Genomic DNA, 16,171 nt, shown 5'->3' with positions numbered 1-16,171 from the left:
ATTCAAATCCAGTATGCTTCATTACATATAAACCTTTGACTTAATATTTTCTGTAGTAGATGAAAATAGGACTTTTTTTGTTTCCCTTCTCTTCACATGTATTGAGTTTTTTTGTGTGTTCTGCATACATTTTAAGATTAATTATGAAAATCAAATTACCAGACACTTGAAATAGAAATATAAAATTAGTAATATTCAAAGATGATTAAATGCACGATTTCCTTTTCTCATAAAAAAAGAAGCAGATGGAACCTGTATTCTGAAAGCAAATATGGAAATCACATTAAAAATCAGAAAATCCTCACCACTGCCCCCACCCCCATGTGCATGTTGTTTATCTTTGGTCTGAGTTCAAGGGAGAGAGAATATGAATGTGCTGCTAGCTCAGGGAGCTTCAGTTCTTGCTTTCTGAAGAGCTGGGCATGTGCTTGAGTCTGTATTATTTCTTGTTTGCATTTTTCGCGACTTTGCCTCCATTTAATCCAGGGAAAACTTCATGGTAGGGATGTGAGATGTATTTTGAGGGCTGAAAGAAAGGAGTTTGAACCAAAGCAGGACAGTGTTCAGAATGTGGAAGCGAAGAGTCCTTGCAAGGGAATGTACGGCCAAAGCCTCTGTTCAGTGATAGTCCGGCTAAGACCAGGACCTGTGCCTGACGCCCGGGCCAACCCACAGGACAGTCCTCCAGCACCGCACTTCTCCTTTCATTAGACAGCTCTTCATTAGCCTACTGGAAGGAAAAAACAGAGATGAGTGAAAATGTGCATACAGAACGCAGGGCTCAAAGGGACCCTAGCACCAGTGGTTCTCAACCCTGTCCTGGCATTAGCATCACCTGGGAGCTCCAGCAACATATTGGCTGCCAAGACTTGGTCCAGAGCAAATGACTTCCTTGGCCTGCGGTGAGATGTGGGTGGCCAGGGTCAGGAACCACTGAGTGGGTCCACCTCTGCAGACTGGGAAATTGAGAATCTGGAGGCTGCTTGTTCCCTCAAGGACCTGAAGTGACATGGGGAGGCAGGACTAGGCTTCGGGCTCCTGACTCTGTCCTAGCCTGTATTCCATTGTGCCATGGGGCGCGTCCAATTTGAATCTGGCCCTGGTGCTCTTTGGAGCCCTGTGTTACTCTGGTCCCACAGCCCCTGCCCTTGACTTTCCATGTAACAGCATATTGGTGGCCAGGGCTTTGCACTAACCTACCTGCCTCCAACATTGTTTTTGAATAATGGAAGCTAAGCAGATGCATATTATGCAGATGCATAATGCAGATGCCTGCATTATGGAGAAGACTGTCTCTTCGCAAGTAATCTGTAGTTATTCGTCTTGAAAGTGAGTTAATTCATTGTTTTTCTAATGAAAGTGATTGCATGGCCTAATAGTCTTCCAGTCGGTCTGTGTGGCAAGGTAGAAGCTCGGAGTGGATTCTCAGCTCCTGTTGAGTGAGCTCGGAGTGGATTCTCAGCTCCGGTTGAGTGAGCTCGGAGTGGATTCTCAGCTCCTGTTGAGTGAGCTCGGAGTGGATTCTCAGCTCCGGTTGAGTGAGCTCGGAGTGGATTCTCAGCTCCGGTTGAGTGAGCTCGGAGTGGATTCTCAGCTCCGGTTGAGTGAGCTCGGAGTGGATTCTCAGCTCCGGTTGAGTGAGCTCGGAGTGGATTCTCAGCTCCGGTTGAGTGAGCTCGGAGTGGATTCTCAGCTCCGGTTGAGTGAGCTCGGAGTGGATTCTCAGCTCCGGTTGAGTGAGCTCGGAGTGGATTCTCAGCTCCTGTTGAGTGAGCTCGGAGTGGATTCTCAGCTCCGGTTGAGTGAGCTCGGAGTGGATTCTCAGCTCCTGTTGAGTGAGCTCGGAGTGGATTCTCAGCTCCTGTTGAGTGAGCTCGGAGTGGATTCTCAGCTCCTGTTGAGTGAGCTCGGAGTGGATTCTCAGCTCCTGTTGAGTGAGCTCGGAGTGGATTCTCAGCTCCTGTTGAGTACTGCTTTCCTGCATCAGAGATCTCCTCTCCCAGGCGGCTTTGTCATGAGCAGGATTCTGAACCAAGACCTTTTCTTCACCTGTCTCGGGTGCCCTCACCGTGGGCTTTGCAATCCCCTGACAGCTCAGAAAGCCTTTATCCTCATCCAATATTTGGTGAACAGCTGACACCTCCTGGGAATCTTTAAAATTGTTCTCTAAAGAAACCGTTCTGCCACAGGTGCCTATTTTTAGACTTTATAAAGCCCACGTCAGATTGTCGCTGCCTTTCTCTCTGTCTGCTAAGCCTGCTGTTTGAAAGGCAGCAACAGGATCTTTTATGTTTAAAAGTTCAGCCCCATCTGGTGCATTCCCCACTTGAACTCCGTAGCCCTGGTGTGCTCTGGGGTACACCTCTTCCAAAACCCAAACCACAGGTAGTGACCTTTACACCCCAGGAGTTGACATAATACACCTGGAGGAAGAAAATAACTTACAGACAATGAGCCTAGAGTATAAATGGCTATGTTTTAAAACCTTCGATTTGCTTTGGGCGTATTTAGCCTGTACGGCTAGACTGGTGTGAGTTTTGGGCTCTCTAGGGGGCTGTCCAAGTTCAGAATAAGTACATCTGCTGGCGTCTAGCTTAAGGAGTTAGCAGCCCTCAAGTCCAATAACAAACGTGTAAATCAGAATTCAGGTGTGTTGAGGTGGGGCTTTGCACACATCCTGGTCAGCCCGGGGTGATTTCCTCTCTGGCCAGCGGTTTTGGCTTTTTTCTTTACATGAACTCATCTGTTGTAACTAATGGTCACTGACTGACTTCAGAGGTAGTGATAGCTCATAGTGAAGCCTGTGGCCCACAGCGGTGGTGGGCACACCTCGATCCCTTCGCCTTTCCTCCATCCCCACCTTTCTCTCCTTACTTCATCCCTTCCTCTTTCCACACTGGGCCATCCAGCAGAAGTCAAGTATCTTTTATTTCTTACCTTTATTGAATGAGAGTTTTACGATTCATGTTATTAAATTTAAAGTAGGTAAATGGAAAATGGAATCTCTTATGTGGAATTCTCTAAAAAAGAATTAAAACTCCAGTAAAAGCAAACCAAGTACTCCAAATCGTTTTTAGGGAAAAAAGATATAATTAGAAAAGACTGGAGAGGGTATGCAAACTATTAACATTATGTTAGGGTGGTAGGAGTATAAATTATATTTGCTTTTTCTGAATTTCTAAATTTTCTTCAATTAACATATTGTTTAAAGTATCAAATATGTAGAAAAAAGGGCATGCGTGCCTGTTGATCTAGCAAACACACTTCATTCAAAGGAGCTCTTCCTAAGGAAGTATTGAAGTTATATTTTATCCTTATGTATCCAAAGAGGGTATGCATGTATCATATACCTAAAAAATTAGCTATTAAGATGAAGCATTGCTTATAATGAAAAAGTTGAAGCACCTAAATTAGCTTAATAATGGTTTATCTTTATAATGGAATAGTATAAAGCCATTAGAAATGATGTTGCTGATAAGTATTTAATGTTATGGAAACATTTTCTAACATAGAATGAAAAGTAAGTTGTAGACTGGTTTGTGTAATTTGATCTCATCTTTTTATAGGAAACACATAATGCAGAAATATAGATGAAGGTCTGAAAGGGTATTAATGCCCTAATGTATTAGTAGCATTATCTCAGAGAAGCGGGCTCATGAGCATTTTCTTTTCTTGTAACCAAATATATATATGTGTTCATGTGTCTGTATACAGGATATGTATATACACTTGTGAAGAACCTGTATTGCATTTACTACTGGAAGGGTTTATTTTAGATTGAGATATTAAAGTTACCTCTTTGAGTGAGAACCTATGATTTATACTTCTTAGTTTACCTTTTACCTCCATTATTTAAATCCATCTTTTTCTACCTTCAAATAGAAGATGTAACAGTGATAAAAAGGCTGGGTATGGTGGCTTACACCTAAAATCCCAGCACTTTAGGAGGCCAGAGGTTCGAGACTATCCTGAACATAGTGAGTGACATAGTGAGACCCCATACCTACAAAAAATTTTAAAAGGTTAGCCAGGCGTAGTGGTGTTCAGGAAGCTGAGGTGGGAGGATTGCTTGAGCCTGGGAGGTCAAGGCTGCAGTGAGTCGTGAATACACCACTGCACTTCAGCCTGGGTGGCAGGCAGAGTGAGACGCTGTCTCTGAAAATATAATATTTTAAGAGAGAAAAACAAAAACTAGTGATAAAAAGGACTTAAAACAAACTGATTTTTAAGTGGACTATTGATAATTATAATGGCTGAAATTTTTAATTGCCATTTGTATCAATGAATAACCCCGCTGTCACTACATTTTCTGGTGTGTTTGGTGTGTCTGGTTCCTATAGGAGAGACAGTAATGCGATTTGACTGCCGTATTGCTGATTAGAAGCCTAATCTCTGTAATGGGAAGCTCAATAATGAAGCTTGTTCAGAACTGTGTTACAGTCAGTTAACGAAGCTCTGAGATCAAGGGCCTGGCTTTTGGTGGCCTCTACTTCAGAATCCAGAGGTTTGTTTCTATTTATTTGGGTTTTGCAGCTAAGTTCCCTGGATTCAGGTGACCTGCAGGTTGGCTCTGCTGTAATAGGTAAATTGCTAAAAAAAGACATTGGCCTTGGTATGTACAACTTAACATTTTATCGGCGACGTAGTCTTATTACAGAACAATCACATTAAGCTAGAACTTGGTGTATAACCAGCATAGATACTCCTACCACTCTCAGTGTATAACCAAAGTGCTAAATTGCATGCACAGATAACAGGCATATAATTGGTTATTTCAGAAAAGTTATACCTGGTGGGCAGTGAGAGGTGAGCCCTGATCTGAGAAACCCCAGTGCTTCAAGGGGAAGCAATCTGGGAAACTCCAGTGTTGGGATTGGGGTTCAATCTGGGAAACCCCAGTGCTGACAGGGTACGTGGTACAAGCTTGATAAAAACTTGCTTAATGTCACACTTGTAATCCCAGCACTTTGGGAGGCTGAGGCAGCTGGATTACTTGAGTTCAGGAGTTTGAGACCAGTCTGGGTAACACGGTGACACCCCATCTCTACAAAAAATACAGAAATTAGCCTGGTGTGGCAGCATGCCCCTGTAGTCCCAGCTGTTAAGGAGGCTGAGGTGGGAGAATGGCTTGAGCATGAGAGTTGGAGGTTGCAGTGAGCTGAGATCGCACCATTGCACTCCAGCCTGAGCTACAGAAAATAATAATAATTTTAAAAAACTTAATGACGATAGCATTTGAGTTGGCTTTTCAATCCTGGTCTCCTAAATATGTGAGCCTGGATCATTAAACTGTGTGACAAGGAGCTGTCATCTTAACATACAGACATTAAATGCATTGTTCAAGATCAGAAATGATTTCTTGGTTCTGAGGCACTATTGACTGTGTGTAAGGTGCCATCGTTAATTTGGTAACAAGGGGAGACAGTGGCAGGGAAGTTCCTGTTGCCTGTCGTGTGATAGGCTTGCTGATTTCTCAAAGGTTAAGATATTAAATTGTCTTAATCAAAGAGGGTATTTAAGGGCATCATTAGGGTTAGTTCTCAGGTCTCCTGACTCCTAGCTTCTCTAGTTTAGTGATTCGTGTTTGCCTTTTGACAGTTTACCACTCACTTTAATGGTTTTTACTAGCTCTCTTGACATGCTTTTCACTGCTTACATGGTTGGTTTCCTACCTAGCTGAACGCAAGCATCTGTGCCTTCTGCTGCGTTAGCTGGTGGTGATGCAGCCCACAGGTACTTGTCTCTTTCTTTCAGGAGAGTTCAGCAACCATCTATTTTATGTTGAAAGGCACTGTACTGGGAGATGAAGAACACGGAGTTCTAGGCCTCCAGGAATTTATCATCACTTGCTGATTTGAGCTGAGCCTGGCACTTGAACATGGGCTGTAGATTTCCAGATTTCCAGATGTAAAAAGAAAGAGAGAGAGATCCTTTAATGTGTAGACTTGTCTTTCTGCCTGCTTGCTTCACTTCTTATCATTTTAAATTGATATTTAAATATCAGTTGATATCCTGGTTTGATGTGATCATGTTCCAACACAGCACAATAGCCTGTATGGTTTTGGGCATGCACCTGTGGCAGTTGCAAATGTTTTTACAGTGAGGTGGCTAAGAGGAGAGTAAGGCCAGTGTATAGAGTGTGGATGAGGTCAGATGTGAGACTGTATTTCTTGATTTAAGTCATTTTATTTAGGAGCTATTTCTTTGGAATATTTTATATATGAGAATGTACATCTGATTGGAAGACAGAAGGTACTGAAATTTACCTCTTGAATTATTCTGGTATAAAATTAAACTAAATACCAGGCATATACTTAATTTCACCGACTTGCAAATAATATACTGGGGTAATGGAAGAGACAGGACCTTCTATGTGGTATGAAGTTCTGTGATAATTCCTATCTTCCTTTGTACCTAAAAGAGGCACCCTCTCCTGTCATACTGCAAACAGATACCACTACTATGTGTAGACACATTTGCCAGCTGTGGCACAGCTGGTCACCCAGACCTCATCACAGCTGCCTATAAAACCCAGATTTATTCTCTTCCCCCTAGATCTTCTTTAGAAATTACTGGTATCATTTTAGGGAGTATCCTAGTGACACCACTTAAATAATGAATTTTCCAATTTCTTCTTTCTCCACGGCCTTCACGTCATCTGGTAAATATTCCCCCCAGGTTGGCATCTGCTTCTGAGACCCTGCTGGACATAGATATATTAACCAGGGATGGACGAAGGTCTTGGAAGATTGAAGTGATTAGGAACATTTCTTCCAGTATCTCCTGTTCATTGTTTTTGACTTCCCTGATTTCCAATATATTATCTACTCCGGCCACACAGAACAGCTTGCCTGAGCTCAGCTAAGTCTTGCTCTCCGGTCAGGGACCAGCTCAAAGGCTGTCCCTTTTTTAATTTATTTCCTGGGTCTTCACCTGGCCTCTTCCCTGCACTCGGTGGAGATGCCTGCCCCATGCTTTTCAGTAGCGTTGGCTCTTAGCTGCTCCGTTCTGGGGAAGGATTGGTTCTTTGTTTTCCTGTTCTCCATGTGTGTTGTGAATTTCATTCTTTGTCACTGTATCAGGTGAGGTGGGTAGGGAAGAGAACTTTTACGCTCCCTGCTGTTGTTAGTGGCCTGATTACGAGTCTGTGGGAAAGAGTGAAGGTTGGAAAGAAGATCTGGTGGGAAAGAACGAGAGTCGTCCTTGAGCAGCCAAACTAAGTCATCAGAAAGTTAATGTAATAAAGCAGGAATTCTAATGGGCTGCCTGCTACAGCGGAGATGGAAGGTGGTGTAGGGCTCCTGACTGTAAAATGCAGGAGCCACCAGCAGATGGTGATGCGACTTCTCAGCCCAGGTGGGACTCTGCATCACCCCCTCCCATGGACAGTCACTTGATAAGTGTTGTGCCGGTCACCCATGCCCTGGTCATTCTTATCGTATGGAAGAATGGTAATATAAGTATGCTGTAAATTCCCATTGTAAGAAATAATTGCCTTTTAAAAGGAAGCATTCAAGAAAAAGACCTTTTGGCTCAATAAAGCCTTTCTTTTCCTCAACACTCTTGACTCTTAAAAGGGGCGTGTTCAAGGCCCCTTAAAAGGGGCCTTGAAATGGGAATTTACACGGAACTTTAAACAGAAGAAACCCCCTCCGCCTTGGGCTGCAACTTGTCCCTGGCAGGGTTTGGGCTGTGGGGTCATGGGATCTGTCTCTTTGACCATTGTATGCAAAAATGATTTTAAAATTGGCCTCCCTAACCTGTTGGAGACATTAGTTTAAAAAAAAAGAGAGAGTAAAGAGGAAAATATTTTGCTTTTGGGTATGCCCTGGATCCATTTTTAAAGTGACAGAAGGTGAAAGGGGTGACTGGTTGATTTAGGATAATACTTTTAGAGCCACGGGCAACTGTGAAAGGCAAGGAAATGTAAAAAGGGCCAAAGCACGTTGATTGCAGGACCTGTGGTCCCAAAGCAGCACGTGAAGGAGGTTTCAAGGCCGTTTCTAGAAACAAGAACCACGAAGGTGGCATAGGTCGAGAAGCTTGCTGGATGTCACGAAGCTAGTGGAGATGAGATCCAAAGCTAGTTTTGGCTGATGAGAATACAGGCTCATGCCTTGTATGTGAGGACAGTGGGACAGTTGTTTAAACGGAAGTATCTAGAGGAGTTTCCTTATTGCCTTGAATATATTTCTTTTTAACATTGCTATGGACATTTAGGAAAAGATGCCACTGATGCTCCAAAAGGGACATTCCATACACCTCAGATGGATCCTGGAGGCTCCAGGGTCACCTGGGCCGGGCCAGGTATACACAAGTCTCATGGCAAGCTGGCTGTTATAACTCCCCTGATGTTGTTTTGCTGCAAGGGCAGCATTGTAGGGCTGTGGTTTGAATTGCTTTTTTGTGTCTCTTGAATACACGAAGTTCCTCCTATAGTCATTGGCTCTGCTGCCTCTGATGAGGCACTTCCTTGTTCCCCACATTTGAATTTGCTCCCGATTCGAGAGAGGCAGGCATCAGCGGCAGCAGCTTCCAACCCAGACAGGCTTCAGTGGCGCGAGGGTGCCTGGGTGGGTGGCTGCGCGGGGCCCTACCTGGACGGGAGCGGCTGCAGAGCCCTCCCCACGCGGTGCCTCCCGCTCCAGGCTGTTGGTTACCTGGCAGGGAGCTGGCAGAGACCAGGATTTCTCTTCACCGCCGCCGTTGCTGTTGTTAGGGGAAACAGACCATCTGCATCTAGACCTGCCTCTCTCTCCTCTCCCTACTTCAGACGAGCTCTTCCTGCCTGGAATCTGGTAAGTCCCACCGAAGATTCCATTCCCCTTATTACTCGATTCGTGCCCACAGCATCAGGAGAAGGTTCTCTTACCGTGAATCCATTAGCTTTAACCCAAATGTGCAGGATTTGGGGAATTATTTGAACTTGCTTGCTTTCTTTTTAAAATGTCCATTAGACATTTTTTGCATGCTTCAAAATCAAAAGGCGGCACAGTGAAAACATTTTAATTATTTATGTATTTAACCTGTGTCATCTTGTTTGCAACCTCTTTTCTTCAGGGTGGTGCAGCGAAAAATTACACAGATATTGCTCTGGTGCTTCTCCCCCCCTTTTATGAATAAATTACTGCATTTGTCATCACTGTGTTCCTGAAATGTCAAAAATAGACACTGTAAAGGAATCTGTCATGTAGAGTTCAGAGATTTTCAAATTTCTGAGTTCAAAACCTCAGGTGAAGCGAGGACAGATCTTTTATTTAAAATTTGATTCTTTTTAGGCTTCACTGTGAATTAAGTTCAATTTAGAGCATAGCTAATGCAATCAGCCAGCTCATGATGGGACAACATACTTCTCTATTGTTTTAGATTCACCTCCTGGGATACACAAACCTTCTCATTTGTTTTATAACCTTTACAGGAAATACCTGGGGATGAGTCACATGACCCCTAACTTGAATTTTTACATGTATTCACACAGATCAAATGATTTTGCTCTTATATGGATAAACGTGCAGTTAGGAACTTTAAAAAATTGTAAATGAGGTGCTTAATCTTTACTCATTGTCTTTTCCCACATTCTTCAGCCCTCAAACATACAAACTTTTATTTCCTTTAAGAGAAAATAAAACTGGCACTTAGTTTTAATTTACTCTAAGTTAAAGACTACCCATGTTATGTGCCACTAAAAATGACATAGAAATTAATCTGTCTTTCTCTTTGACCTAATCTTACTAGCCAGGGATATTGGGGCTCTACTGTTCTGTTCTCTCTCTCTCTTTTTTTTTTTTTTTTTTTTTTTTTACATCAGCCACAGGTAATACTCTCTGGTAAACATATAACTTGAGGAAAATTGAATTAGGTTAATGCTGGAATAGAAAACCAGGGCAGTGCCTGCTCTGTTTGGATGATTTTATATAAACAGTGAGAAAGTCTCAGGCTGCCGTAGACAAAGGCTGAGACGGGAGCTCCTGGTGATTTTTATGAGGGGGAAGAGGAGATGGTGAGGAGGAGGGCACCGAGCATGTGCAGCAACTTGAAGCATGTCGGAAAGAACATTTGCCAGAAATCTTCAAAACCGTGGCCGTTGGTCATGTATGAAATGGAACTTCTGGCCCTGTTTGCTTGATGGCGACTTCTTGTTGTGCTTGAGAATTGTGTGGCATTGGGTCCTTGGATGTGGGAGGAACAGCAAAGTGGTTTAGTGAACAGGGAAGTGCCTTCCTTTTTGTGTGGGACTTGCCGTGGTAGAGCCTGGGCCATCACCTTAAAAGGAGATGTTTCTGTTGAGAGATGGAAAATTGGCAAGACAAATGCCATAAACTTTAACCTGTTTATAATTCCTTACCTGTAAACTGCTTTGCACGCAAGGTGATGGTTCTACCCCGTAAGGGACAAGGAAGAACAGCACATAAACCTGATGGAATGGAGTGTGGCCATGGGTGGGAGCAGCTTTGCAAGAAGGAAATGGGGCCCCTTCCTGAGACACCCCCGTTTGCTTCTGCTCCTTCTTGCCATTGACGTGCCCTTCTCCTGAAATTACCCAAACCTGTGTTTGGCAACAAGAGGCTGCCCCTTGATCCAGATGCATTTTTCAGCTTGTAAACGCTCACCTCTTGCCAAGCGACCCAAGCACCTGGTTAATGATCTTAAATGTGAATGATCCTTTGCCTTGATTAACATTGAGCTGGGTTAGTATGCACAGGCCGAGCTCCATGGTCCTTCCGTGTGATCCCTTCCCTGCCGGCCACCTGCCCACCTGTAGGAACTGGGCATGGCCAGTTTTCTCTTTCTATGCTCTCTTTGCCTTGGATGGAATTTGGGCTGAGACCGATGGGGTGGAACCAAAGCTGTTCAGCAGAAGAGAGCAGCCACAGAGCAGCCTGTTGGGTGGAGGGCTTGAGGGTTCCTAAAACCCGAGGACCTTCTGGTGAGCCTTTCCCCTAACCCTGCTTGAGGTAAGGTGCTGCCCCACTCTCTCTCCAGTGCGTGGGGGTGGGGGTGGCAGCGGCTGATTAAAGGCTCTCACCTGCAAGTGATGATGGCCTGGGTCTCTTCAGCACCGACCTGCCTTCTTCACCTTTCTGCTCGGACACCCCTTGGCACCCGTCCATAAAGGAAAGAGCTGCCTGGATGGCCTAGTAGCTGTAGGCTAGGTAATGTTAGCCCTTTCTTCTGACCTCGGTATGTGATGGTGGTATTTCTACCTGTTTATGTTGAGACCTTTGCAGAGATGAAAAAAAAGCTTTCAGAGCTGCAAAAATGAGAGGTGGCCCTTTTTTAAAATTTATTTTAAGAGACAACTTTTAAAATTGCTTTTTAAAAAATTTGGCTGGCACCATCCTGCAGCCTATCAGATTTCCCTTGAGAACTGTGGATTATTGGCTTATTTCTTGCCACCTCCAATCCCAAATTAAGCAGAGTGACATATGAGAAGCTGGGGACATCAGCCTAAAGCGTTTATCAGGCATGTCCTTCCCATCTGGATCTTTTCTCTCCCTGGCCCTAATTTTCTTTTAAGGAATGGGGTCTGTATAAATTGCTGGTGGCAAAAGGATCCCTGGGCAGTGTTTCCATGGTCCTCTAAGGTGGAGTGTGGGGGAGCTGGGGACACACAGTAGTCATGGGTTATCCATCTTGGCCTCTTTCCCAGACCAAGTTCTGCCTCATGCTTATTGTTTTAGCTGCTAGTTATAGAATCTGATGTTTACCTTAGAATCCTAGGATGGAAAGGGTTAAGAATGATTTCTGATTTGAATTCCTTGTTTCTATGGAGTTCTTAAACCTATACATTACACTTATTATTTTACAAAGCACTAGTTCATAGCAGTTGACAGGAACAACTATGATTTGGCTTCTTTGTTTTCTGTTTGTTTATTTGAGACGGAGTTTCGCTCTGTCACCCAGGTCTGGAGTGCAGTGGCGCAATCTCCGCTCATGGCAACCTCTGCCTCCCAGGTTCAAGCGATTCTCCTGCCTCAGCCTCCCAAGTAGCTGGGATTACAGGTGCCGGCTAATGTTTGTATTTTTAGTAGAGACGGGGTTTTGCCATGTTGGCCAGGCTGGTCTCGAACTCCTGACCTCAGGTGATCTGCCCGCCCCAGTTTCACAAAGTGCTGGGATTACAGGCGTGAGTCACCACATCAGGCCTATTTTTTAGTTTTCATATTGATTATATTTTCTAAAACACATACTCATTTATATAGTCTAATAAAAGGTTTTTAAAAATAGTTGTTTAATCCACGTTGACATCTTCTTACATTGCTGTAGAAATTTTGTTATATTTATCCATATTATGAATTGCTTCAAGCCAGTGGTTCTCAACCAGTGGCAGTTTTGCCTTCTCTCCCACAAGGGACATTTGACTCTTATCTGGGGACAGTTTTAGTTGTCCTATTCGAGGGAGTGGGGTGTGAAGCTGGCAAGCATCTAGTGGGTAGAGGCCTGGGTGCTGGTCTATTTTCTACACTGCACAGGATGGCACCTGTCTCACAGCCTAAAGCGTCGGTACTGGCTGACCAAATACGAAATGCCGTGGAAGACCAGGTGTGGTGACTCACGCTTATAATCCCAGCCCTTTAGGAGGCTGGGGCATGAGGATTGCTTGAGCCCAGAAGTTTGAGACCATGTTTAAGTTTAAGTCCTCTAAAGTGGTGATTCCGAGGCTATGTAGATGAAGGCTGGTTTGTTGAAGAGCTGACTGGTATTTCATCCAACACCTGCATTTTTCTTTTGCTAAGGATGCCTTGAGAAACATTTTAGCCTTTTAGGCCTGAATTTGTTATTAGCTTAATAGCCTTCCTATGGGTGAATTTAAATGGAAAGAAAATTGCATCTTGCAACAAGAAAAAGAACATCAGGGAAAAACTGAGGAAATGGAAATAAAGTATGGGATTTTGTTAATAATAAATCAACTTTGATGCCTTAATTCTGAGACATGTCCTGAACCAATGTAGATCTTAATAATAGGGGAAACTGGCTTCGGGGGACATGGGGACTCTATCTTATCTTTGTAATAATTCTCTAAGTCTGAAACAAAGTTTATTTAAAAAGCACAAAATTGTTGCCATTTTGTTAACAGATATAGTAGTCAATCTTATTGTTTTCTTTTTCTTTGAAATAGGCTGCTGCAAAGGTATGTTCTTTGTTATCTCAGCTCTCTGCTCAGGGTAGCCATGAAATGGCTCTTTCAAAAATGTGCCCAGATACATTTGAACCATTTCAAACCATATTATGTGATTTTAATTTATTTTCTATTGCACTCACTAACTCATTTCTGGGTGGTGTGTTTAAAAGACTAGACAGAATTTTCAGGTTTAAAAAGTTACATTAGCAGAAAATGTATTTGTAGGTACCAGTTGAAATACTGTCAACTGGAGATGCTACCAGCGATGTGCTAGTGGGACAATGGGACTTGTCCCATTTTTTGCTGGGTGACAGCTATCACTGCCTCAGGGAGGCTGGTGCCGTTTAACGCCTCTGATAATCAGAATAAGTCATGTGGCTTCTGGGCCCATAAAGCCACACAATACACATGCAGGACTATTTTAATTGATGATAAGTCATGAAATACACTGTTTTCATATTAAGATAATGTGGATACGTTATGGAACAAAGTTAAAAATTAGCATGAATTTTTAAAGTACTACTGGAGATTGTTGGCTTTAGGTTTGTGAACCCTGCCCCACACTCCTGTTAGTGGGGCTACCAGAAGGGCCAGTATGAAAAGCACTGGACTTGCAGATTAAAGAACTTGAGCTGGAATCAATTTGAGTCACTTCCCTTCGCTACAGGTGGGCAGAGTAGTTATCCTGCAATTTTGTTGTGAAAACAGAATGAGATAATATAAAATGTATTTGAATACAGTGAGGTCTGTACAGATGCTGAATCTATTACTTTGCGGTAGGAGTCAGATGTGGCCCCACTTCCCTACCTTCTTCCCTGCTTGTATCTTAGATCTTACATACATTGATATTCACTTTTGGTGGACTAAGGTTGTCTTCGTTGCAAACCTTGTATTCTTGTTCAGTGTGTGTATGTTAATATTAGATAAAGAAGATTAGGCTGGTGCATTGACTCACGTCTGTAATCCCAGCACTTTCAGAGGCTGAGGCGGGCGAATCACTTGAGGTCAGGAGTTCGAGGCCACCCTGGCCAACATGGTGAAACCCCATCTGTACTAAAAATACAAAAATTAGCCGGGCGTGGTGGTGCCTGCCTGTAATCCCAGCTACTTGGGAAGCTGAGGCAGGAGAATCGCTTGAACCTAGGAAGCAGAGGTTGCAGTGAGCCGAGATCGTGCCACTGCACTCCAGCTTGGGTGACAGAGCGAGACCCTGTCTCAAAACAAAACAAAACAAAACAAAATAAAAACAGAAGATTATTTGGAAAGCTATTTTTAAATTATTCTTCAAACATATACTAAAATAGAGAAGATAACATGAGAACCAGCAGCATAATGAAACCCCATCACTCAGCTTCAACCATTGTTAACAGTTTGCTATCTTTATTGCTACTAAAGTCAGTTAAATATTTCTTGGCAGTCCTTTTTTATTTAGCATATACTATCAGGGATGATGATAAAAACAGATTTCAAAGTCAGGTGAAGTAATGTTTCCCTATATGAGTTCACCACTAACTTGATACATAGTATATGTTTATGTTTATGTTCTTATTACGTTCTTGTATTAAAGCCACCTTCCATCGCTGTCCCCTTATAGGTAACTGTCTTTATTTGTTCTGAGGTTATCCCTCCTCCATTGCCCTTTTTGGAAAGAGTATGGATATATTTGTATTCTCACTTACTCATAAAGCAGCACGTGGTATATACTGTCCTGAGCACTGTTTTTTTTTTCACTTAGCGCCGTATACTGGAACTCACTCAATGTCAGTATACGGAGAATTCCCTTGTCTTTTTATAACTTCCTGCTATGGACTGACGGAATTTCATTCCGTCAGTCCCCTATTGATGGACACTTGAGTTATTCCCAGACTTGACCATTGTTTTGCAAAAATAGCCCTGGGCATAAGTCATTTGGTATTTTTGTTGAGGCATTCCAGTAAAAATAAGTAAATTCTTCCTCTCTTGCCTTGAAGACGTGCAGCTCTTCAGTAACCTTTTATTCTCTCAAGCTCTGTCCTCATCTTTAATCCCTGATTTAAGAGGTGCAACTCTTCAGGCCACAAACCTTTCTTCCTGCCTCAGGTTTTTAAAACTACAAAGGAACCTAAGAGATCTCTCTTGTTTTACAGCTAAAGGACCTGAGACCAGGAAACAAAGGGAGAGCCAGCAGCCCAGGTCTCCCGTTCCCTGTCTGGCAGGTGATATTCTTTCTGTTAAACTCTCTTTCCCTCTGCCTGTTACTGGCCAGGCTGTCCTCCAGGACAGTGCTTCCCAAAGTGTGGTCAGTGGGCAGCAGCGTCCCTGGAGCTCATCAGAAATGCAGGATGTCAGGCCCTGCCTCAGAGGGGCTGAGATAGAGTCTACCAATTACTGGATGCCCTGGGTGACTCCTGCACAGTCAGGTTGGAGAAGCACTGGACTGGTGGCTTTCTCCAGAGGAGCATTCAACAGCGGTTCGCAAACAGGGATGGCCATGCAGGTTCCTTTTCAACACGTGGATTTGCACTTCCTCTTGGTGCACTCCTCCAGCCTGCCTGTCCTGTTCCGCACCAGCCTCCCCCTGGAAGGGGTTCAGACTTGATCCTTTGGGTGGTAGGGTCTTTCTTGGATAGTGTTGCCTTCCATTCCTGCTGCGTACATTCAACACAGCCCTCATCCTTCTCCATTTGTCTCTGATACATCATACTCCTTTTGTCTGACAAGTGCCCTTGCTTTATTCATTTTCTCATCATTGATGTTAAGGGCCTAACATGCTTGCTAGTATATATGCCACCATGTAAGAGTTACTAGTTCGGGTTCTTTGCTTTACTGCTGCTGTGAGGTGTGTCCGTGTGTGCACATCTACCTATGTTAATAACTGATAATATTGGGCCTCAGTGCATCCTTTTTTTTTTTTTTTTTTAAGAGAAAAGGTTTTACTTCGTCACCCGGGCTGAAGGACTGAGACGCAGTTGTAGCTCACTGCAGCCTTGAGCTCCTGGGCTCAAGTGATCCTCCCACCTTAACCTCCCGAGTAGCTGGGACTACAGGCGCACACCACCACACCGGCTA

General features: G+C 43.5%; 1 protein-coding gene across 13 annotated transcripts in view; it reads left to right on the top strand.

Annotated features, from left to right (window-relative positions):
* NEDD4L (NEDD4 like E3 ubiquitin protein ligase) overlaps positions 1–16,171 on the top strand; it is a 369,323-nt gene that overhangs the window by 148,899 nt on the left and 204,253 nt on the right. For 2 of the 13 annotated variants that reach the window (XM_050768051.1, XM_050768043.1), the window contains exon 1: positions 1,275–8,798. The exons of 9 other annotated variants lie outside the window; for them this stretch is intronic. The gene's annotated coding sequence lies outside the window, so the exon portion shown is untranslated. 2 more of the 13 variants (XM_050768050.1, XM_050768048.1) reach the window with 2 other exon arrangements.

This window comes from Macaca thibetana, chromosome 18 (assembly GCF_024542745.1).
Source record: "Macaca thibetana thibetana isolate TM-01 chromosome 18, ASM2454274v1, whole genome shotgun sequence".
Classification (NCBI taxonomy): domain Eukaryota; kingdom Metazoa; phylum Chordata; class Mammalia; order Primates; family Cercopithecidae; genus Macaca; species Macaca thibetana.
Note: the sequence above shows the minus strand (reverse complement) of the source record. Positions and strands in the feature narration are given on the sequence as shown.